The sequence below is a fragment of the Lepidochelys olivacea genome (genome assembly GCF_965140295.1).
Source record: "Lepidochelys olivacea isolate rLepOli2 genome assembly, chromosome: 4".
NCBI classification, from domain to species: Eukaryota; Metazoa; Chordata; order Testudines; family Cheloniidae; genus Lepidochelys; species Lepidochelys olivacea.
Window position 1 is genome coordinate 43,255,126 of NC_140414.1, and position 23,837 is coordinate 43,278,962.

A 23,837-nucleotide genomic window follows, 5' to 3' on the forward strand; every position below is an offset into this window, starting at 1 on the left:
TAGAAGTATTTTCTTTGAGATCAGATTCACTATTAAGGAGGACATTACAATTACTACAGAAGAACTGTTGATAGATAACCTCAAGGGATATCAGGGTCCCATGCCACATCTTGGCACAGCTGTTTAACCCAAGTGTAGCCAAGCGCAGTTGGCCCTCTTGGCTCCTGTCTCTGCTTGGTTCAGATAAAGTCACTCAGAGACCCTCTGGTTCTAAAACCACTGGCGCTTTTATTTACAAGTCTGCGTTCCCACCACCTTCTCACCATACAGTGTGGCACAGCTCTAGGTTCTTGTGTCTGATCCAGGGGGGGGAGGAGGGGGGAGAAAGAGAGGTGAGAAAGGACTTTCTCCCTGCACTCACTCTCCTCCATCTCACCACCTTGGCTTCCTTCATCCCAGCCTCTTATAGAGCCCTGGGCTAATTGGGCTGGCAGCTGGCTCTCATTCCCCAATTAGAGCAAGTTTCTTCCAACCAGATCCACTTTATTCACCTGAATAGGACTGGCGTGGCAGGGGACTGATTCTGCAGCCTTTCTAATCAGGACCCTGTCACACCAAGGAACTTTGAATTTACTCCTGCCATTCAAGATCACACTTTCCCCTCATTCCCTTCATCTGTATGTAGTGCTGCACTGTGAACCCCAGGATCTGACTGCATTGTACTTCCCACCTCTCCATATTCACCACATAAATTCCCATCTCTCACAGTTCTTTTTATTCTCCTTTACTCTCTGATTTTAGCCTTCCCCCACCCCTGCCTCAGCTGCTGTATTTAGAGAACTTCAGCTTTAAAAATAAAACATGCATATATTACAAAAGAATAAAATAAGGTTTTTTTTAAAAAAAAGTTTTAATGTTAACTGTCTTGAATGATTCAAGGTTCTGATTGCCTAAAACAGGCCTAATTTACATATTATCTTTCATATACTTCATTTTAAAGTGTGTTTCAGATGAATAAATAGTACAGGATAGTAGATAAATACATATAGGCAAATCTGGCAGTTGTCAGATGCTCAGCAACAAACACAGACATTAATATTCTACATTTATCCAGCCATCTATCTTTATATTATTTTCGGTGACTGACTTCTTTACTGAGTGCATTGAAAAATAACTCCGAACCACACCACCCAAAAAGAAATATTTTAATCTAAGTCAGATTTTTCAGACCAGGACATTCTAACTTAAAAACAAATTTCTGATTAAAAAAATCCAAGTAAGAGTATTCAGAATAATGTCAAGGGCTCCTGCTGAGTACAAGCTGAAACATTAGCCTAATTCTCTCTCTCTTACACTTTGAGTGATATTGGTTATAACAGTGATGAAGACATTTAATTATGATTATGAATAGCTTCTAGAACTCTATTCAGGCAATCAGCATGTAAGCAGTTTTGAAATGATGTAGCATTTGGTGTCAAGGAGGTCTCATGACAAGGTTGTAGATGCTACTGGATAATCTGGAAACATACATTTGGATTTGTGGCCCATCAATCACACATTGATCTTATTTAACAAAATATAAGCAGTCAGATATTTTCAAATAAAATAGATTATGCACTTTTAGGTTTTTCTTTATATGTAACGGCTTCCACTATTGTAAGCATACTAGCTCCCTGCTCTACTGAACTAAATTATAAACATTCATTGATAAGGTACACCACTTTACAGTGAGCAGTCTAATATAGTAGGATTTAACCCACTCTCTCCCCTAATTCCCATGCACTCTGTCTCTCTGCAATGTCATAATTATATCTCTATATTTATATAGATGCACATAAATTACTCACATACACACAATTGATTTCTTGCATGGCAGACAAGACAGACAGTTTTATTTGGTTTCCAATAAATATTCAACATTCCACTCAGTTCTCTACAGTTTATATGGTATTTGTGGACTGTGGAAATATGTGCAATTATCTCACACCATGCAGGGACTGTGTGCCTCTGAGCAACGTGATAACAAATGTATACAGTGAAAGTAAATTCCGAGTTTAATTCTTTTTTATTTTTTTTCCTGTTGTGCTCAGGTATTCCATACTAAGGAACTCATATTAGTGTATCTTGTGCATTATGTATGTGCCAAAACAGCTAAACACAGCCATCATGGTTAATTAAGATAGCCTTAACTCTGAATTTCCTTGACTTTTTATTTAATTTACACTTACTGGGGCATAGCTGATATGGATGCTAATGGGAGTTGCATGGCTTGGTCCTCATGAACTTCTGTGAAAGTATATCCTTTAATATTACACACATCTTTGTATCCAGTTCCTGTTGCTCTGTGAACAACAAAAATGCATAAATACATACATGACTTTCAAAGAGAAACAAAACCAGGATACCACATTTAAATATATATATATATCCATGTGCTTCATCACTGCATGCCAACAATGCATTCTGCATCATCCTTTACAATGATCCCAGAGGAAGCATTTGTTAATATAACTGTTCCTATTCACGCATTCGTATAATATTTGTGGCTCTTCCATGCCACAGTGTTCCATACCAGACATGACATGATGTCAATGTAACATTTCTTCCTTACATCTTCCAGATATCATGAAAAGGTAAAGAGAAAGGCACACTGCATGCATAGTACAGCATTTCAATGGCAAATTACTATACTATACTTCTTGAATCTAATTGGTTTGGACATCATACAGACCATATAAGGACTGGTTGCTTATGTCCTTACCTTATATACATTTTTTTAAAAAAACCTGTCTTTTTACAAAGTCAGAATTCCCATTGATTTCATTGAAGGTTACATGTGTATACAGACTGAAAAAACTGAGCGCGGGAAGTATTTTAAGCAACTGTTACATGGAAGATATTCCCTCTACTTTATATCTGTCTGTTGCTATTTATGTCAAGAAGAACAGCATATTGCATGCACAGTAATAGCTTTTAAAAGGAAAAAAAAACTAAGGCTGTTATATATTATTTATTTTATAATTAATCATTAATATTAACGAGTGCCCTTTATAAAATAAAAATCATAAGCAGAAACATCAATTAATACATTGCTGAAGATTTTGTTTCCTGCTTGATCTCAACTTCTCATAAATCAATTCACTCTCCTCTCCAAAGAAACACATGTTTGAGACATGCAAGAGGGACAGTAAAATTCTCTGGACTCTAATACCTTCTCCAGTGTGATAATATCCAGGTTCATACTTCCATCTCAAAGATATGAACACCACTATCACACAAATGTCACAATGTTTGTGAGAAATAAGCACTTGGATGAAAAACATCCAGGTCAAGCTTAACTCAGGCAAGTTGAAATGATGGTAATAAGAAGAGGGGACTGTTTTGATGTGCTAACTCAAGCACTTAACGGATGGTACAGTAAAGGCACTTGCACCCACACTCCTAAAATCAAAATAGTGGGAAGCCTTAGGTTCCTGTTAATCACAGCTCCTTAACATTCAGGTAAGGATGTCATTTGCTAGAAACACCTTCTTCCACGTCCAGCTTGACAAAAAAAAATGCCTTTTATCTCAGATGATGAGCTATTAGTTCATCACTTAAAGACTGGACTACTGTAATTTGACCTACATATGGCTAAACATCAAGGTTATTCAGTAAACCTAATTTGTGAAACATTTGATGGCCTCCCTACTGAGCCAGAAAATATGCCAAGAACACATTGTGCTCACTGACTCCTCTGTTTATTTCAAGGTCCTGAACTAGCTAAATGATAGATCTCAAAATGTCATTGTAAATGGGGAATCATCATCAATCATGTATATTTCCAGAGTGGTCCCGTGGGAATCTACCATCGGCCACATGCTATTTAACATTTTAACAATGACCTGCAAGAAAACCAAAATTGTTACAGATAAAGTTTGCAGATGACAACTATTAGGGGAGTCATAAATAATGAAGAGGACAGGTCACTGAAACAGTGTAATCTGGATCTCATAGTAAGCGGGGCACTTGGAAAAAAAAACCATGTTTCAATAGGATCAAATGTAAAGTCATACATCTAGGAATAAAGAACTGAGGCCACACTTACAGGAAGGGGAACTCTATCCTGGGAATCAGTGACTCTGAAAAAGACTGGGGAGTCACAGTGGATACATAGCAGAACTCTCAGTACAGAGCTGTGGCCAAAAAAGCTAACTGATACTTAGACGTACAAACAAAGGAATATCAAGTAGGAGTAGAGAGGTTATATTAGCTCTATATTTGGCACTGATCTGACCCTGCTGGAATACTGTGCCCAATTCTAGTGTCAACAATTGAAGGAAGAAGTTGCAAATTTTAAGAGGGTTCAGTGAGGAGCCATAAGAATAATTAACGGCTTGGAAAACATGCCTATAGTGAAAGATTTAAGGAGCTAAATCTATGTACTTATCAAAGAAAAGATTAAGGGATGATTGGATCACACCCTATAAATAGCTACGTGTGGAACAGACGTTTGGTAACAGTGGGCTCTTCAATCTAGCCAACAAAGGTATGAGACCCAAAGCCTGGAAGCGAAAGCTAGACAAATTCAGACTCAACATAAGGCACACGTTTTAACAGTGAGGGTAATTAACCATTGGAACAATTTATCAAGAGTTGTGGTGGAGTCTCCATCACTGGAAATTTTAAAATCAAGATTAGATATTTTTCTAAAACACATGCTGTAGTTCAAACAGGAATTAATTCAGGGAAATCCTCTGGTTTGTGTTATTCAGGAGGTCAGACTAGACAATTACAACGGTCCCTTCCGACTTTGTAATCTGTGAATATTTAAAGGCTCTCAACAGACTGAGCCTAGGCTATTCCCAACATTGCTGCTCCATTTATTATCCACTGACAAGTGACAACAGCCCAGGACAAAAATTTGGGAATGGAATACAGGGCACTCTCATCAGAGGGTCCTAGACAGCAAAGTACTCTACTGGAGGAGAGCAGAACCAATTTAAGCCTGAACAGTTTTAACGCCCAATGCAAAACCCACTTCATCAGGGTCTTGGGGCACTATGGCAATACAAACAACATATAATAATAAACACTACTCCTATTAACAATAACCATGCTTTTAAATTTTTAACCAATAAAAATTAAAACTATACCATATAATCTCTGTAAGAGATCATCCTTGTTAGGAAAGCTGTCTTAAGAAACCTTTCCAAAGTTTCACCATCTATACTGGGATAAACCCTCACATGGTGTAAATAGGCATAGTTTCATTAAAGTCAATGGAGTATACCAATTTAAACCAAATGAGTGTATGACCCACTGAGTACAATTCTGCTCCAACTTATTACAAGACCTCTAAGCAATTGATTTTTATCAATCCCTTGACATGTCATTTAAGGCTGGTTTCACTGTATAAAAATATGATCAATTTGTGGACGGTCATTTTGGCTTTGTATGCTTTACAAGACTGCTACGCTTCTTACAGATATAAAGCATAAGAAATTTAAAAGAAAGAATTACTATTAGGAAAGGCATGTGGCAAAAAGAGCCATATTTTTGGAGTTTAATGTAACCACCCTACACACACCCAATGTCATGTAAATTTAGATGAGGCATGATCTGAAGCTGTCAAGTGGGGCTGTAAGCCTGTAGGCATAGTGAAACAATAGTACCTAAAATTGAGAAGGATCTTCTTTTTTGGCACAGTTCCAGAAACACTGCAACATGACTGATCACAGTTTTTACTTTTAAAATTAATTTTAGCACCTTAATGTGGTATTCATTAGCCAGAGCTTCCAAACAACAATGTATTAAAATATGTTTATTGGTTTGCATGCACAAATAATTTTCAGAAATGATAAAACTGTTAAATATGTGCCCAAAATGTCAAAAATCAACATTTTGCAGTATACTAACATGAAATGTTTTCACATCAAATATTCTTAATTGTCAAAATACCTAATACGTGATTATAATAGTTTTCTACATTTTCAGTTGAAATTTGCTGACCAGATCAGTCTCACACTGAAGGTTTTACACCAGTAGCAGTAGATTGCATGCCCCTAGTTTGTAGTGCATTGTGGGTAGGTGTAAATTTATGTGAATTCATAATGTAATGCTTCTCTATTTGTAAGCTTTTGTCCATACAATGTAGCACTTTCTCTGCCTGGTAGAAGGTTTTAATTTGTAAATGCCTATGCATGCAGCACTAGCCTTTGAGATATTCCAGAAACTAGCTTTTAAATTTCAGTGACTCTCATACACATGTAAGGATTAGTGTTAGATACACAGTTTCATATTGGACTTCAATCAAAGTGCTCACTAAATAAAAATGGCAATTTTGATACTAAAAATAGACCTAATTTATATCTAATTTAGCATCAGTCTGTAGACATGTACAAAAGGAAAAATGGTGGTAGTGTAGGTGGTAATGCTAACAATATTTTTTTAGTAATTTTACCTCCACAGGTAAATTACAGTATCTGGACATGAAGGATAAAAGCCCCTTAAAGCTTACATCAAAGAGAAAAGGACTCTCCACAAACTTTGAAAAAAATGTGTTATTTGTCAAGAAAATCAATGGATTACAAAACTGTCAAAAGCCACCAGTGCTGGACAGAATTCTGTGCTGCTGACAGCAGAAGCCAAGAGAGATGAATTGTACTGGCAGCTACTGGATGAGTTTTCTAGTTTAGATGATGTGCCACCAATACTCTATCACAATAGTTGTTTTCAGAAATACATGAACTAGTTGAATTTGGTGCATGTCAGAGCTGAATTGAATACAGAAAAGAAAACTAACTCTGAATCTGATTAGAAAGCATCATGTTCACCTGCTTCTATAGACACCAGAGCAAGCACATCCTTCAGTGTTTGGTCCTGTCACATTATTTACTTGAGAAAAACAAGACAGACAAAAAACTTCTCTCAAATGTTTCTATTTCATGAGCAACCAATCTAAGGGGAGGCAGCACTTCAAAGAGGAGATAACATGTTGTGCTGAATATTTGTAGAAGACTTGATGGCTAAGGATGCAGTTTATCACTCCACACACCTTTCTTCCTACTTGAATAAAATGAATCTTAAAGCAAAACCATCTGGTTTACATTGCATCAGTAGTGTCACCTTATGACACTGCATTTTATCAACTGATTGAAAAGATAGACAATTATCTTATATCTGATCCACTCCAAGCTGCTACAAAGATATAAAGCCCTATTTTCCTCAGATGTAGAAACTGGAAGCTATTGCAGTAGTAAATTACAGGCAAGATTAGAAAAACATGATGGTTCTTCAATTTAATTCTGTGCACAGCAAGGACAAGGCAAGTTACCATTATTTTACACAGTGCAACAACATTAGCTGATGCTATCCAACCAGCTAGTAATCTGAAGCAGGAATTTAAGTCATCCAAATGCTTTGTGGGTGGTTTTCTGGCGAGTGAGCCTGATTAACAGATTTGACCCTGAATCACATCCAGAGGCGTTTATCAAACTTATCTACAAGACTGCATGTAACATCAAATTTACAAGAATCTCAAGTGAAAATAGAAGATGTTGGTGAACAACAAATGAGAGATTTGAGAGAGGTGCAGAACTTGATTCTGATGGTACACGCAGCTTCTTCAGCCCAGTCAATAGATATTGCATCAAACATATGCTGACATGGCCAAGATGACTAAATTTAAGTCTAGCAAGGAAAGGACAATCACAGCAGCTATCAGTCCAGAAATTGTTTTCTGCAGAGTCCTCTCCTTAGCAAGATGTGGAGATCATATTTAAATGACAATTATTCTTAGTCACCCAATAAGACCTATGCACAAGTCCCTCTTCCATGCTGCTGAAACAAGCAGAAAAACAGACAGCTACATTAGGGCATCAATTGGAAGCTCAAACTGAAAGAATTCATGAGCTAACAGCATGAAACAAAGAAACCACAGTGTTCATCAGAGATACCATGTCTGTCATACAAATGATGGCTGAAGACAAATTCCACACATTGGATTAATTGAATGAGGTAGATCCTAAAGGTATTTGACAAAGTTAATTCTGTAATCAAATTGTTTGACAGATATGACAACAGTAACTGTGAAAATGGCAGAAAGGTAACAGTAGACCAGATCTAATGTTGGATGCAAAAAAAAAAAAAAAATGCCAGTTCTGGGCAAGCCATAATTTCTGCAGCAAGGAAGTTGGTAACAGTGCTGAATGACCAGTCAAAGACAAGTATACCCAAAGAGACCTGAATTGCTTGCATCTCAAACTAGCCATCAAAAAGAACAATCACTGGCCAAACTCCTTAACACTTGAGGACAGTTTTGAAGAGTGTGTCAAAAACGCATCATGGTAAACAAACATTTGGATGTCTGAACACACAGGTATACCAGATATTGGATCACTATTGCAACGTGGCTGCAAAAGTGTGAATGATGAACTACTTCCTGTATTCTTCAAGGGCCCAATGGCATCTGAGCTGCTACAAGACCATATTTGTGCCTGTACCAGTAGAGGTTGCTGCACAATCAACTGTGCTTGTACTCAGAACAACCGGCCCTGCACAGAACGGTGTACATGCCAAGGCAATGAAGATGGTCATAATCCATTGTTATGATCTCTGTCAAGAGTGTGTGAACAAGTTGATAATAATGATGTTGAGTAGAAAAGTCACCAGCACTATTACGTTTCAATGATACCGGTACAAATTTATCAGAATTTGTTTTACCCTTCAAATGATTTTACTCTTGTGATTCTTTGAGGTCCCAAAGAAATCCAGTTTTATCTCTTGAAATAATACATAGTCATTACACTAACAGAAACAAATGCAAATATTTCAAAGTGGTCTTCTTAATGTGTTGGTGTAATTGTTTAGCCCTGTTTCTATGATAGCACCATGTGACAGCTCCCACATCATTCCTCATCTTAATGTGTCTATATTAAGTCAAACAAATTGGTTGTGGTTGCCCCCTGTATACAAGTGGGACAATGTGAAAAGGAAAAGTAGCTGAGGCTAAATAGACTAAATGAATACAAGTTATTTGTTGCAAAACATCCATCGATCAATGCATGCTATAATGGCTCACATTTACATTATTGTAGCAGTGAGAGGGCGGAAGGATTAGAATAGATAAGATAAATATGACAGTCAAATTTGGGGGCAGATTTTTAAAGGGAGATAGGCACATAAAGATGCACTTGGTACCTAGTAGATTTTCAGAAGTGCTTAGATGCCTAACTCCCATCTTTAGCTGCCTCAATGCCTTAAAAATCTGGCCCAAAATATCTCCTTTTTGCATCCATTCTTTCAGCAGTTTTAGGCCAACTCATTGCCATAAGACACAACTGAAACCAAGAGCTTAGCAGGAGTCAAACATGGCTAGGATATTTCTATGGCTAATAAGAGTACCCATAATTACATCACCAAGTGTTTAAAAAATGGTTTAGGTAGGGATATAAACCCTCATGCTTCAGGGCAAAACCCAACATCTAACTAAATGAGGATTAAGAGAAATATGCCATTTAGACAGTTTAATCCATAACTGCCAGCTGCAGGTTTCTTGTATATTCCTCTGAAGCATCTGTTGGACACAGGAGTAGATGGATTGTTGGTCTAATCCATCATGGCAATACCTATGTTCCTACTTAGTCACATTCTGTTTCATGTTCCCACCACACTTTACTTCTGTTGCTGACCTAAAGGTTCATGTCCCCCTTTTTTTGGGTCCCTCTTTATTGTGCATTTACTAGTCTTCTGAAAATCAATTCCTGATAATTTCACCAATTTTCAATAGTAGATGTAGCCAGTAGATTCATGCCAATGTAACATAAGTAAAATGAACTACTTAGTTTACTATAATGGATTCTAATCCTTCTCAGTATGGGGCTAGAGAAACTAAATATAACCATTAACTAGTGATAAGGCTATCACTATAAATTATGAATAATTAATTATACTGTAATTGTCTTGTTCATAGTCAGTGAATGTTGGCCATTTTATACTTAGGTAAACCCTGAAAGGTACTACATACTTTGCCCTTAAATAAAGTTCCAGAATTAATAATAAATTGGCAATACAGAGTTTAAAATATCTTTAATAAGCCTGCAAGAATGAATTAAATGGATGAAGTTATAGACCTATTAATTTTAACTCAGACATCCGTTTTCCTTAATCCTACTATTTTATAGGGGGTTTGCTCTTCATGGCTCAGGGACTCAGACTTATCTTGGTTCATTTTGTCCTCTTTCTCCTGTCCTCAAAGATAGGCCACACATACACACAGAAACTCAGTGGTCTCATTCAGTCAGTCTTATTCTGATGACTCCTCACCAGTAGAGGCTTGCCAATTGGTGCTCTCTCTAGTTTCTGTTTGCCTCGGTGTTGCTAATCCTTTTGCTCAGCTCTCACCTATCTCTCACAGTGTTACTATTTAACTGAAATAAACATGAACTGTGGAGGAACTCTCACAAACAATATCCCATTTTTAAAAAGCCAATCTTATTTATGTGACTTCAGAGACACAGTTTTAGGACTTGGGGTCCCAAACTTTTCCCTCACTGCACCCCACTGCTTCTGCTTCTCTTCAACTTCTATTTATTGTTGTGTCTTCAAAATATAGCCTTGCTTTCCTTTACAGCACGTTTCATGAAGTAGCCTTTGAAGAAACTATCTTGCACTCATGCTTCTAACCCCATTTTTAACATGACTGCAAATCTCCCAACAAAGAAATATTCTCTGGTTTCAGAAAGCTGTTTGTCTCATGATGCTCATTTGTATCCGTTAACTCCACTTTCTCTTCAGCATAGAAGCTTTTGCTACTTGACATCTTGCTCTACCCTTGATGTCCCCACTCCTCAATTTTTTCAGCAGCTCCAGAACACCTATATTCAAAGAAGCAGTCCCAACTGTAATTGACAGTCCACAAAGAACATTGCTCACTACCTCTCCACCCCCAAAACATGAGGTATTACTAACTACACATTAAATTCTTAATCAAACGTGAAATGCAATCTTCTGAAAATAAGTCTTCTTTCTCAGCCTAAAGCATCACCGGCTCTTCGGGTTTGTTCGATGTGTCTGATAGCCACTGTTCACCCTGAAGTCAGGAATTGGCTTTGCCCAATGTAATACCTCAGGCACAGTGTGCATTAAAAGAAAGGCCAGGCCACTGAACACAACCTAATCTGTTACTATTTTATGCATTAGAGTCCCCATCCAGCAAAGCAGTTAAGTATTTTGCTTAATTTTGAGCACATAAGTAGTCCCATTCCACATGTACAGTTCAGTGTTTCCATTTATTATACTGCAAACTATGATTTTTCATGATATACCATAATGAGTACTATGTACATAAGAAATGGCAGGGTCAGATTCAAACTGTGAGGGACTGGCATGCTTCAGCATACCAATGACCTAACTAAAAGAAAAGGAGTACTTGTGGCACCGTAGAGACTAATCAATTTATTTGAGTATAAGCTTTCGTGAGCTACAGCTCACTTCATCAGATGCATACTGTGAAAAGTACAGAAGATCTTTTTATACACACAAACCCTGAAAAAATACCTCCCCCCACCCCACTCTCCTGCTGGTAATAGCTTATCAAAAGGGATCACTCTCCTTACAATGTGTATGATAATCAAGGTGGGCCATTTCCAGCACAAATCCAGGGTTTAACAAGAATGTCTGGGGGGGGGGGTAGGAAAAAACAAGGGGAAATAGGCTTGAATAGAGACTGGGAGTGGCTAAGTCATTATGCAAGGTAACCTAAGTTAATTGTATCCAATTTGCAAATGAATTCCAATTTGACAGTCTCTCACTGGAGTCTGGATTTGAAGTTTTTTGGTTGTAATATTGCAACTTTCATGTCTGTAATCACGTGACCAGAGAGATTTAAGTGTTCTCCGACTGGTTTACGAATGTTATGATTCTTGACATCTGATTTGTGTCCATTTATTCTTTTACGTAGAGACTGTCCAGTTTGCCCAATGTACATGGCAGAGGGGAGTATTTTTTCATGCTTTGTGTATAAAAAGATCTTCTACACTTTCCACAGTATGCAGCCGATGAAGTGAGCTGTAGCTCACGAAAGCTTATGCTCAAATAAATTGGTTAGTCTCTAATGTGCCACAAGTACTCCTTTTCTTTTTGCGAATACAGACTAATACGGCTGTTACGCTGAAAAATGACCTAACTGTTGTCAAGATTTTTTAGGCATCACAGAAAAGGAGAGTCTTAAGCAGAGTTTTAAAGGAGGATTTTTCAGGCAGCTCGTACCACGTCCGAGGGGCAGAATGGGAGAAAGCACTGAAGTGTTGGTTTGCAATTTTAACAAGTGCGCAACGGAGGCTGACATCATGGACTGGTTGGAGGTGGGATTGGACTTTTTAATATTGAATGAGAGATGATAGGTAGTGTGGGAAAAGGCTGTGAAGGGCCTTGAAGCTGAATATAAAGAGCTTATATTTGATCCTAGAGAGAAGTAGGAGCCAGTGGAGGGATGCAAAGAGAGGGGTGACATGGTCAAAGTGACAGGAAAAGAAAAATGATCTTTGCAGCAGCATTCTGAACGTATATGAGCGGGCCAAGATTGCCTTTGTGTAGGCCATGATGTAATAACCAACATGAGATGACGACAGCCTGTATGAGTTTTAGCTGTGCAGATAGAAAGGAAAGGTCATATTTTAAAGTGCTATGAAGAAAATCTGTAAGTTTCAGACATAACCCGCATGCGACAACCTAGAAAGAGTTCAGAGTTGAAGATGACACTGAAGTTATGGGCCTCAGTAACAGGCATAATAGTGATATTGTCCACAGTGATTGAGATAGGAGGTAGCTGGGAGGGTTTGGGGAGAAAGATTAAGAGTCCTGTTGTAGCTATGTTGAGTGTGAGCTGATGGCTAGAAATCCACGAGATATCAGAGACACAGAATGAGATTTTAGTTTGGGCAGATGGAGATGGGTGTGGAGTTGAGATAGGTGGTAGTAGAAGTTGTATTTGTGAACAACATTGCCCAGAGATAAAAGTATAGTGGAACAAGAGAAGGGGACAAAGGACAGAGTGTTGCAGAGCCCCCACAAAAAGTTGGATGCTATTGTTGGCCTTGCACTCATTTAGTTACATAGACCCCGATTTAGAAATACATTAAAGCACGTATGTTCCTTTAATCACATGCTTCAGTCTCCCTGACATCACTGGGACATAAGCACACGCTTAAATACTTTCTTGAATTGGGGCCATAATATTGTTTTGCTATGCCTCACCTATTAAAGCACATTTTGCATATTTCGATTCACAGTTGCCAGCCAGAGAATTTTCTGTACACATTCTCCAGGATCTAAACTTTCAGTTAAAAAATGAGGGTTTTTAGTCCTTCATCTCCATAATGGAAGTTAGAGCAGAGTTTATGAGCCTTATTGTTTATGACTACACTTGATCAAATACATGGAGGGGAAGAGTTGAACACCTCCCGTCAGTAACTGTAGGCCTGCCTAACAGAAGAATATATTATAGCACTGGAGAAATCCCGGTCAATTATCTTCAAGATTATATATTGGTGCAACCCTGGAATTCCAAATGGTCAACATTCAATGTGCTACAGCAATTCAGTACCCTGAGCTGTGTGTGACAGACTGACTCAATTTTGTCCTCCAGTATTTAGTTCACAGAATTACAAGAGCACTGGAGCAAGGTGTTGGTGTCATAGGGATTTTGTGTACTAAAGCAGAATAAGCTTAGGAAAGACCAATATTAAGATGGATACGATTGTTGCTGTTAAAGATTTGATTTCCCAAGTTATTCTAGATTTTAAAAACAAACAAATGAAAGACAAATAAATTAATGCATAAATTTATTCCTCACTTTTTATGCTGAACACACATTTTAATAAAACAGGATTAAAGAACTGCCAAATCCCTTCCTCAGTGTTTTTGTTCATTCACTGTACTTGTGTAAAGTTAAATACTCGTATGGGCTTATAGCTCTGTGATTGGCTCCCTAAATGCTTGCAGCACTTTATTGACTTCAGTGCTGCTTTGTGTGGATGTACAGGCCTGACTGCATGCAGCCAGATACAGAATTGTAGCCATGTTTTTTGTGGGTTTTTTTGAAATATTGCTTCACATTTCTAATTACAATATTTGTGAAGGGGCACGGGATATTTGTTATGATTTTTTTGCTTCCTTGAGAGATGTTTACAGACAGCATGCTAGTTTCACACATTCTAAGTAAACATGGAAATACAAATATATTTTCCTGTACTTGCACGTGGAGGGATATTTAGGAATTTCCATCTGATGCAAGCATTTTGCCCCCGTTCCATCTGTAATGTTACCTCACTTTTTGTGCCTCCTGCCTCAGCCATGAAGATGGAGATTATCCCGGTCTGTACAGCAGATTGGGCAGTTCTACTTTGTGATCTCTGTAGTATCTTGAGAGAAAAGACCTGCACTGATGAAATAAAGGAATAATGAGGAAAATATTCATCTTTCTAGACACTTCTTGAAACCGTTCATTAAAATGAGTAAAGCTGTGATTAAAATCTAGCACAGAAAGATCTACTGATTAAAAGTGTTTTATAAAGAGCTAGGTATTTATCAATCATTATTATTGTCAGGCTACGCTAGTGTGTTCAAAATTCTCCTTACCCCTAAGCCATATAGCTGTATTTAATTGGAACATAAACGTTTATTTCAGTATTTTGAGTTCTAAAGTTTAAAACTCATACAGGGTTTTTTTAAAGTTACCTTCAAGTTGATGGATGGATATTTTTGCTCTTTGGCCTCTTCTACACATTTTATTTTTCCTTCTTTTAAGGGAAGGCACCAAAACCCCTTCTTATGATCAAATCTGAAATCAATATATGGTTCAACACATATTTATGGTTATTTCCTAGTCTTATAAATCTTACTGGCAGGACATTCCCCTGCCATTTAGTTGACTTTAAATAGCCATTTAATCCCATGAGCTTTGATCCAGTCCACCATAACATTTTTCAAAGCCATATGTTCCATACTGTAACTCATAATGTACACCATCTCAACTCCACTATCTTCTGTTACCTAAACATCAAAAGATGTACGTATACAAAAAGGTAAGAACATAATCTGTGCGGTCAACTGTTTTGCTTATTTTCAGAAGAGGACTGTAACTTGTTGCGGTTTCCTCTCCAGGGCACATGGTGAGGAATGGGTGGAGACTTGACTCAGTCATAGTTTAAGCCACTCGTCTGCCCCGGGGTCAGCATGTACTCAGGGAAGATTGTATCATTATAACATAATCCTTGACGAAAAGTTCATATCTGAGCCCAGGTCTGACATGTATCTTATTCTGCAAGAAATCCCACTGACTTCAGTGAGACTACTCATGGTGTCAGGTGCTGTTCAACATGAGTAAGGTAAATACCACCTTACCCTGAACCCTTATTAAATTTAATATCTTTGCTCCTAGTTATATTCCTTTATGCTAAATAATTCCGCTCTCTCATTTCCACTCTTTAAATATGGCACAATAGCGGTCTATATTCTCCCTAATCTTGGCTTAGCAAAGCACTATCTATTTAGCTCTTTTAATCTTTCTTCATCAGTAAAGTCCTTTTCATAAATCAGTTCCATTCTTTAGATCCTCAGAATGAGAGAAGCAGAACATAGATCAGTGAGATAATACAACCTATTTGAAAAATGTTTATTTATTCCTATTGGGACTGATTTTTTCAGAATGGAAGATAATATAGCACCTAAGGAAAGATATGTGAAAGGGTTCAAATTAAGTACTGGAAACATTTTATAAAAATATGAAATGTGCTCCATTTTGCTGAGTTACAGATTGTGTGAGTCAAACACAACCCAGGCACAGCTACTACTGCTGACATACTACTAATGGAATGGATGCATTGACCTGAAATGAGACACTCACTAGAGAACAGTGTTAAATGCTTAGAGAGTGTGATTTCCTCATTCTACCTTTAGACATGTGCTAACTTAATATGAAGATGTCAAAAATGTTACAGAATTTCTAATCAGCTTTGTCTGTTTCAGATAAGAGCTCAAGGGAGCTTTTAAGTCAGCCCTACGAAACAAAGCCTCATCAAACCAGGATGGAAGACTATGAGCAAGACGGCCACCCTCCTATCCCCCTCTATTTCAGTGACTCCCCATAATCTCCCACTCCCCCTCTCATACTAGGATCTCTGTATTATTCATTCCATGTCAGGGTCTCTATGTCCCTTCTTCCTCATGCCAGGGGTTTTGTGAACATACTCCATTCCCACCATCTCTGCGAGGGGCCTGGTTGGACCCCTTTTCTCCATGCTCCCACTGGCCCCATATCAGGGTCCCCCATTCTTCCTCCCACCCCCATGCCAGGAGCTCTGTGTGCATCTCTTCTTTCTTTCCCTCCAGATTGGAAGGTATGGGAAGGTAGCTAGTGTCTTCATTCTCCCCCTGTCCCCCCATCTCCCGCCAAAGCAAGGAGCAGGGTTTGGGGGGAAAAAAAAAAGAAAGGACCTCTACTCTTTCCTTCTAGCTACCCCTGCTGACTGAGCATCCATCACACAGCTGTTAAGTGGTTCACAGCATGGAGAACAAAAAAAAAAAATTAATTGCTAATAGCTTTTAGTCATACCAAGGTCTCAGTCTGCCACCACATTTTCCCCTTTTTGTCCATGCTATACTGCTGCCCCCCTCCCATTTCTTATTTCTTTCATTCCTTTGTCTGGGAGATAAGTCAATAGAGAAATTCCATCAAGGTTGTTTGAGAAGGGAACAAAAAAAAATATCCAGGTTTATGTAGTCTGGAGGACTTTATGGATGGCTGGAAGCTACATGCCTAGCTGCTTTAAAAAACCCCACGGGGCACTTCACTTTAAAAATCCAACCCTTCACTTGTCTGTTCATCTCCTACCCCACCCCCATCTTTAATTTGTCTTGATTATTTTGGGTGAAATCTTGGTCCTAGAAAAATCTATAGAAGTTTTGCCATCAGTTTCAAGGGAAAACAGATTTTACCCTGAGATCTTAAGCTCTTCAGGAAAAAGAATCTTGTGGCCCCTCAGAACTCTAGACAATCTATTTTAACAGATTTCTCTTCAATCCAAGTCCTTCCACCAACCACTAAAGCTCATAATTGCCACCTATGATGGTGCTCCACGTCCTTCTGGAAACAATGAAGTACCTTCACATGGAAATTGCCCAGCGAGGTACATATTCAGCAGTATGTCCCTTTAAAGACTAGACCATTCATTTGCTCAGATTCTGAAGGGTTGCTCTACGTTATTCAGTCCTCAGATATTATCTGTCAGTCCCATATAGGTACAACACACACAAGACAAATATAGTCGGGCTTATTGGCCCAATCTTCTTCCTACTGGAGTCAAAGGGAATTTTGCTATTTACCTCAAAGGGAGCTCCATCAAGCCCAGTATCTTGAAAGTATTTGGTAACCATGATAAGCCATCTGCTGTTTATTTATAATATTTATCTACTCTTACTGGTAGCCTCGTGCAGCAAGGAATTTCAGTACCAATTGTTAGTTAAGGCTCAAGAACAGACCAAAGGTTCAGAATTTCTTAATTAGGAAAAATAATTGTAGGGGACCTAACATTGTGAGGTACTGAGCACCCCTTACAAGGTTGGGAGGGCTCAACTGCCATCAGCTTCAGCACTTTGCCCTCACTGCCTGTAGTTGTATACATTTCTTACATAAGTCTAACTGAAAAACAAATGTATAAAAAACTTACATTAAAGAATCAGAATTATAATGTGGTGAGACCCAAATAAACTTTTGAACTTGGTTCCTTTCTGTAAGTGGATCATTTCTCAGCTGCTTTCTATCTATCATTAGTAACCAGAAGAAAGGAATATGTTTTACATGCATCTGGTTTAGCTATTAATTGTTAAATGTATATCATAGCTCCCTCCATTATACCTAGATCGATCTTGTTTTATTGGCATTTGTTTGAGATGGCCTGCATAACTCACTTGCAGATTCACCACTTGTGAATCTTCACTGGTTTTCCTGGATACAGGGTGTCTGTGGCTTTCAAAAATTAGATGCTGAACCAGCAAGTCCCTACAGCATGTGTACCCTAGTTCATTCCTATTGGGTCAATTGTTTAACGCTTTCTGTAGATTCAGGCAGATATCACTGCATTAGATTACACTTAATTCATGTTTACAGGTTCTCTTTATGACTAGGCAGGCTAGAGAGCTAATTTTGTTTTCAATGAAACAGAATCTGAAGCTTTGGAGAGAAATATAGTTGATGTTGAAATGATGCACGGATGATCTTCCTGACATGGCATCAAAAGGTGACAAAGCCTGTGACTTAAAACAAGGAATGGAGACTGGGTCAGGCCTCAGGAGCAGACCTGGCCAAGAAGTAGGAAAACGAGGAGCTAATGAATCTATCAAATATGTATAGTTTAAAGCTTTACACTCCAAGCAGAAAAAGCTTTTACTGATGCTCAAACTTTCACTTCCTGCGAGTCAAAGCTTTTCAAATGCTAGGTTCCTGCTGCTTCATAATAAATGCATTCAGCAGCACAGGAAGCAGGAAACCTCTGTGGAATGAGCAAAGTTCAAATGGGAGAAATCTGATTTGACTGGCTTTGCTGCTGCATGCTACAGTCTGCAGCCTTGAGTTGTCATCCCTCACATATATGCAATGCATGCAGCAGGGAGTTCCATAATTACAGCCAGTGCTCTCTTTGGTGAAGGGTGGCTTCCAATGCCTAGGTCTGCTGAAATGGCCAACTGAGCCCTATCCTGTTACCTAACTGTAGCACTGGAATGTGCAGGTAATGGTGTGCCATTACAGTATAATATTTATCTCCGTGTTGAAGAGCCTAGCACAGTAGAATCCTGATCCTGACTTGGAGCAGGATAGCATACATACAGGTTCACTACAAAATATCATTTCCCCAACACATTTGGATTCTAATTGAAAGTGCTGCAGAGTAGCTGTCAGGTTAAACTTATGATAAAGGTAACTGCTTCTCCAGGCGGGTTTTCATGTTGCCAGCTGGAACTGAAATTGACAGCCACATGTGTAACAAAAAAATTCAATCTGAAACACTTAAAAATGTTACACAGCTGGCCTAAAGTTGGTGTCAATTGGACGAGCTATGTACAGGTTTTACCATCAGTCCTTGAACTGGCTGCTGAACCCAGAAAGGCTTGATTGCTACTAGAGTTCCCATTGTTACTAGCCATAGCACAGCTGAAAAATGGGAGACTTCTTGTTCCCAATGTTGTAATCAGAGTTATCTGCAGTGGAGGCTTATAAAAAATCCCCTGTTGTAGACAAGGCTCTAGTTAGGCTTCTTAGGACTAGAGGTCAGATGCCCCGAAAAGATCTGAATTTGTATTCCTTTCAACATGTATGTTCTAACATGCCAATTTCTTTGAGCATTAAGTTGTGGTTATGACATAATTACAGTACTATATTAGTAGATGAGTAAATAAAATACAATATAGTAATTCTTGTATTTCAACCTCACTTCCTCCAGGCCAGAGTCTACATGGTGTGCAAGGCTGGAGGCTAGTCAGTATCCCAATGGGGAGAACAGCCCTTGATTCTTCCGGTCATCCTTGGAACTGATAAGTGACTGAAAGTGAGCTGGGTGCGTGACTAAAAGTTACCATGTAGGATGTTCAAGAATGATGCAGCAAGTGCACTGGTGTTTGTTGGCTGGGAGAACACCTGGCTAAGATTTCACCTTTCAGCACTAACTATGTGTGTAATGGCAGTTAGGCGTGTAATAGCTTTTGCCCTAAAAGGTAACTTTTAATATGAATCACTAGGCATTAGAACAAGATTTACAACTCTAATTTTCCTGAGTGGAAATTAAAATGACAAAAGCTGGGAAATTACATTACTGTCATATCTCTATACTGTATCTACCCTTTCAACACAGAATAACCTGTAAATCTATTGTATTTTGCTTCTCATTAGACATTTTTAGGCAAAGGGAATAACTTTTATTATGGATCCAGTGATTTATATATTTTGATGCCCTAATTTTCTGAAGTGAGTAGGCACTACTGCTATTCCACAACATATCATAAAAGATAACTAAACTGTCTGGAGACAGGAAAAAAAAATTCCCATACATATCCTTAATCATAAGTGTATAACCTCTTCTTAATGCCTGAAGATTAATACACAGATTTTCAGTTAATGTTCACAGAACTTGCAAATATAAGTCTGAGTATGAAGGTGAGAGCATATCCATTTATGGAAGTATACAGCTTCCTCTTTGGGCCGCTACAATAGAGATATTCAGGACCGCTAAATTTCAGATAACACTACAGAGGGGGGGAAGCATAATCTGCAATTTGCACATGCATATGAGGCACCATTTCTGGACTTGGGCATGTAGGTATAAGAGGTATTTGAACATGAAAATGGAATTGGGTACCGTAACTTAGCCACCAAGTTTGAAAAAGTTAGCCTACAGTCTACTTTCATCATCTACACCTGTATTTCTCACCTCAAGGGGGTGAGAAAGTAAGTTAACCAACTTTCTGTATGTGTACTGTACCACCGAAGTTCAAGATATCTTTTCTACAGAATCCTTAACTCGAGAAGGACTTGGGATCCAGCTGTGATCATTTCATAGAAACTGAACTTCAGTGCAGCTGGCTCCTTAAGCATACACTGATGCTATAAGAAAATTTGAATTTTAAGACTTAATGCATTGGTTTACAAACATGATAGTATGACATTGCCAGTGTTAAATATATCTCATTAATAAAATTGATTTGCTTCAGATTAGACATAGTAAGGAGTTAAATTAGTGTATTTTACTACAGTTACATTACACTTCTATGGTTCATTAATGAAAAAGCCACCATGTGAACAACAAGGGGATGCTCTGTTATACCTGATACCAGGAGTATGCCTGATCCAATGGGAATGGTGATGATCTTGGCCTTCAGGACCAGGAAAGCACATCATTTAGGAGCATCCTCTGAATGAAAGTGTTGTGTTATCAAACAAAGTGACTAGGTGCATTGATGAGGATAGGAAAGAAATCCATGTACCTAGAAAAGAAAAATATATATTAAAAATACACTCCAATTATTAATTTTACACATACATACATATTTTTACTTAGCTTCCATCAACCCTACTTCACAGCTTGTTTCCCACCCAGAGCTCTATTTCCCCACCTATGCATATCTACAGCAACCACAGACCTTGACCAGATAGAGCTCTCCTTTCTTAGAGCAACTTCCTCTTTATACTATTCTCCTCCTAACTCAGCTGCTTCAATTCTAATTAGCTAAAAGGGGCACCACCTGGAACACCTAATCATTTCCAGAGGTAGCCCATGGAGTTGGCATGGGCCAATTAGGTCCCAATTTTTCTAAAGGATCACTGGCCCCATAACAGTGGAATCAGAAGGGCTGTTACTGGCCAGAGCCTTTGCTGGAGTCGGACAGATCTCTAGCAAGTTTATTAGCACATGGGTAGGTTATTTTATTGTTTTAATGTGTTATTTGTAATGTTTTACCTTAAGAATATATGTAGTTGCTTGGAAAAAGCTGTATGGTAACTTATAACTGTGGTAATTACACTGTTTCTAGCCTCTGAGGAGAAAAGCAAAGCAGGCCTGCTGTAGCAGTCTGATTTTAATGGGGAACTCACAGAATAGGCAGGGAACTATGCAGTCTGGAAATTTCCTAGTCAGGAGGAATCAAGACACGTGTCTCTGCCCAAAGGAGGTGCTGGCTGGGGAGCCAGAAGCCTGAGAGTGGGTGCGCTTGTTGGACCACAGAAAGACAGTAAAGGTGCAGTTGCCCTGAACTGTGACAGCACCAAAGGACATACCCTGTTTTGAGACAGTAGTGGTTTCATGTAGGACTGTATGAAACTTAGCAGCTTTGATTTGCACAAGTTTCAGCAAAACCTTATCAGCATAATTTAGAGCCAGATCTGTGCTCAGTAGTACCGTACTGCTTATTCCATATTTACATCAGTGAGACTGCTTGTGAAGCATTTTAAGCAAGGGTTGCCAAATCTGGTCAGTTTGCATGCTACTGGAGTTCCTGTGCTTCATTTTGTCAAACCAGAAAACTCAAGCTGAAGATTCAAATGACAAATGGGCCACGGGCTCTGCTTGTTACTTTGAGTTGTCTTCTGGAGGATGGGCCATCAGGTAGTGGCTGGTTGGCCTGCTCCCTACCTTTCTTGTTCAATATCCTCAGGGTTGGATAGGTTCAGGTGACTTCTCCCCAGCTCCTACTTTCTTTCCTGAAGCACTGGAGCAAAATGGCTGGACCAGTGGCATCAAGTCTCCTTACTATGGACAATCAAAAAATTTCTCTAGGGATGTTGCTTCGAAATAATGTTTTTGGTTTTCAAAAGATGACATTGGAGTGACTCTTCATTCTTCTTTGCCTGCAAAAATCATGTGTTGACAGTCAGGTTCAAATGTTGTTGCCACTCTGTTAATGTGTGTGCAGGGGCCGTCAGTTCCTTGCTATTTAGTACCCATGGCTTCCATTCCACATGAAACAGCTCATCGGGTTGTATCTGTTTATTAGACTCTTCAGACTAATCCCAACAGCTTCATTATGTCTTATATGTTTGTCATGTAATAAACATTATTGGTAACTGAAGCCGAGCCATGAACAGCTGTGACAGTCATATCAAGCCAGCACCTTTATTTAATCACCTGTTTTATCATTATTAACTAACCAGTAAATTGAGTGTTTACACAAAACATTAAAAATGCAGTGTATGCACATATCAAAAGAATCAGATTGTTCAGAAATATTATTACTCATGGATTGCACTGCTGAAAAGATCTTGCTGTAAAAGTAGCACCTAATCTTGTGTAAAGTGCCTGATAAGCATTCCCTCTCCAGCACTTTTTGCTCTCCTTTAATTTCTGGAATAATTATAGCTGCAACTGGGACATTTGTACCCACAACTTCATTAGTGTACAATACAATATAGTACAGTTTATCTTTCTTATAATAATAATAATGTTCTGATTTAAAAACATAGAAACAGTTCTTGTTCTCCTCCCCTATTCCCCTTCATTACCTTAAGTAATTCTGAGGTCCTGTTCCACTAATAAATGAAAGGCTTTACTATATTGTTTTATTCTCTACAATTTCTGATACCTCCAAGGAGAATTGAAAGCACTCCACACCTTTCAGGATACAGCTCTTGGGTTTTTTTGTTTGGTTGGTTTTTTACATGATAGTTTTGGTATAAGTAGTGAATCCACATGTATGAATCATTAGTGATTTGTTTAATATATTTAACACACTTCATGATTGCTATGAAATGTGCTGAACTAACAGGAAATAGTCACTAGCATGGTTGCTGGTTCATGGAAAATCTGAGTCTTGGGGAGGAAAAGAACACTCAGGATGCGTGACCTGGAAGTGAGGCAGGGCCAAACAGAAGGGAGCCACATGGAACAGGATATCCCTGGGAGCAAGAAGTGCAGAATTCACGAAAGGACTAGATATTTATATGGACAATAAGACTATCCAGAGTTCCAAAAATATTTTTTTTTAAAGTAAGAAGAGTATTGGAGAGGATACAAACTCCAATACTACAGGGCATATGCTGATACCTAATTACTAGCAGTTAGGAAGACACTTTTCTTGAGGGCAGGTTATTACTTACAGCTTCATCTGAAACACCCAGTACTGGCTGTTGATGGTATACTTTGCTAGATTGATTACTGGTCTCATCTATTATGACAATTCTTATGTTCATATATGATCATGCAATCAGAAGATAATTGCACACAAAAACAGGGAGTCTGGGGAGAGTCCATGAAGGAGGAATTCAATAATGGCAGGGGGAAAATAACCTTCTTTCCAAAGCAAAATTCTAATTAGGTTGATAGTTAGTTTGTTTAATGAAAATTTGGATTTTCATAGACAAACTGTAATAACTA

At 38.4% G+C, this 23,837-nt stretch overlaps 1 long non-coding RNA gene across 1 annotated transcript; it reads right to left on the reverse strand.

Moving 5' to 3' along the window:
* Positions 1-1,834: 1,834 nt before the first annotated feature.
* LOC311519197 lies at positions 1,835-22,167 on the reverse strand. The gene is made up of 4 exons (XR_014711219.1): positions 22,101-22,167; positions 20,796-20,955; positions 14,247-14,362; positions 1,835-2,282 (listed from the first exon to the last, which is right to left on the reverse strand). It is a non-coding gene; the product is annotated as an uncharacterized lncRNA (long non-coding RNA).
* Between the last annotated feature and the right edge of the window lie 1,670 nt (positions 22,168-23,837).